The sequence below is a fragment of the Epinephelus moara genome, chromosome 4, assembly GCF_006386435.1.
Source record: "Epinephelus moara isolate mb chromosome 4, YSFRI_EMoa_1.0, whole genome shotgun sequence".
Taxonomy (NCBI): Eukaryota; Metazoa; Chordata; class Actinopteri; order Perciformes; family Serranidae; genus Epinephelus; species Epinephelus moara.
The window spans coordinates 3,633,816-3,636,088 of record NC_065509.1 but is presented as its reverse complement, the minus strand read 5'-3'; positions in this window follow the sequence as shown (position 1 = coordinate 3,636,088).

Genomic DNA, 2,273 nt, shown 5'->3' with positions numbered 1-2,273 from the left:
TTCTGTTCTTTCTTTCTGTGGATTTTGGCAAGGGATGAATGACTTCTGGAGACACATAACCCAAGTGAGCAGAACAACCAGATTCGTCACTTGATGAGTGCTCGGGATTTGGCAGAGTAGCAGGTGGCTCTCCTGGGTCTGGACCTGCTTCAAGGAAAGGAAAGGAACTTTATTGTCATTGAACGCAGGGAACAACAAGATTGCATGGTCAGATGGAGGGTAAGCCTGAGCCGCGCCACTATGCGCATTGCCACTATTGGCCTACAAGACTTTTTTTAAAATACCTGTGACATGCACATGTGATGGTCCAGGCAGGTGAGCAGCTGCACTGGTGGAGGGCTCTTCTCCAGGAAGGTCAGCAATGGCACTGGGTTCATCTTCTGGATTTGCCCTGTCTGTCACCATTGATGGTGCATAGTCTTCTTCCGGGAAGATGTCCCTGTTGAAAGGGTATATGCCCGTTGCTCTGAAACCTGAGGTTATGTTTGTTGGTGACATTGCAGAGAGGAACGCTTGCTTCACAAGTTCTGGGACCTCGTAGATCGATACGGTTCGCCCAGGATGTGATCGCATCCACCCATCCATCGCTCGGTTATAGTAGGTTTTGAGTGGTCCATAGACAGTTTTGTCTAATGGTTGCAAGCGGTGTGAGGTGTGAGGTGGCAGGGTGAGCATAATGACCCCATTCTCTTTAGCAATTGTCACTGAATTGAGTGAGATGTGAGACTCATGGTTGTCCAGAATGAGCAGGACTGGGTGATCGGTGGAGCAGTTGGTGTAGCGGATGAAGTGCTCCAGGAAGATGAGGAAGGCGTTTTCATTCATCCATCCAGACTTTGTACAATGACCAATGGAACCTGCTGGTGATNGATCGGTGGAGCAGTTGGTGTGGCGGATGAAGTGCTCCAGGAAGATGAGGAAGGCGTCTTCATTCATCCATCCAGACTTTGTACAATGACCAATGGAACCTGCTGGTGATCCATTCATGAGGCTTTCCTTGAAGCGGACACGCGGGAAAATGAACATGGGTGGTACTGCATTTCCAGTGGCGTTTACTGCACAGGCCACAGTGACGAGCTCTCCTCTTTCAGCAGATGTTACTGAACCCACTTGTTTCTTCCCTTTTTCTGTGACAACCTGCTTGGGTGTCTGCACTGTCGTCACACCAGTTTCATCCATATTGTACATCATGTGTGGAGGGAAGCTGTACCTGAAATGAGATAAAAGGTAGTGCTGATGATCAGAGAAGTTTAAAGCAGTTTTAACATACTTGGATGTGGTTGTGTGTGTAAATGTCAACTCTGCTGTTGAGGACAGAAGACCCTCTAGAGATGATGTGCCCTCTCTCCTTCCCAGGCTGCCAGGCTACCTAGTCAGGGTGTGTGTGTGTGTGTGTGTGTGTGAGAGAGAGAGAGAGGGCTCGGAGTGTGCAGGTGATCATATCAGCATGTCAAAGCCACATGATTATTAAGTTACCTGTCCATCACTTTAGAGAGGTTATCAAAGAACTCCCCCACGTTGTGCTTATTAAAGGCAGTAGCTCTTCCAAGAGAGGTTGCTTCAGGAACGCGGCATGCCAAATGGTAGCGTGCTTTAAAGGCGTTGAACCAATCAGGTCCTAGAAAAGGTTAAAAGTTTATCAGCACATTGCAGTTTACATTCAGATTTAGGCTAAGTTGAAGCTATCTGCTCCAAATAACTATCCAATAGCCTATACTTGATCTAACCTGCTTTTTGGTCTCTGGTCCAGCTGGCAGGCATGTCAATGTTATTTCTTTGTGCAAACTCAAAAGCCAGTTCACGGCATTTCATGACACCTAAGCCATGAAACATTGCTGCTAGTGTTTTAATATGGTCAGCTAGCTCTTTCTCCATGTTCTCACTGAAGATTCGTTTGGCGGCTGCTGTTCTTTCATAGCCTGGCTTTGTTACTTCTCCTATTTTTTTCTTATCCATATATCTTTTTATGGTCATCCTGCAGATCTTCATCTCCTTTCCAACCTGACGTATGGTCTTCCCCTGTTGCACCTCTTTCACTGCTCTTTCCAACTCCTCAAGAGGAGCTGAAACCCTGTCTGTCTTCCTTTTGTATCTGCGTGGCATGATGGATTTTGGTCTAAAATTAAGAATGGCACATAGTTTTAGTGATCAAATGTAAGAATACAATGTACAATAACAATAAAATACAATAAAGTAATATATAGTAAATAATCATAAGTTGGGGGAAGTTGTGCCACTGGCACAACTTAACCCAGGTCCTTTGGCACAAATTA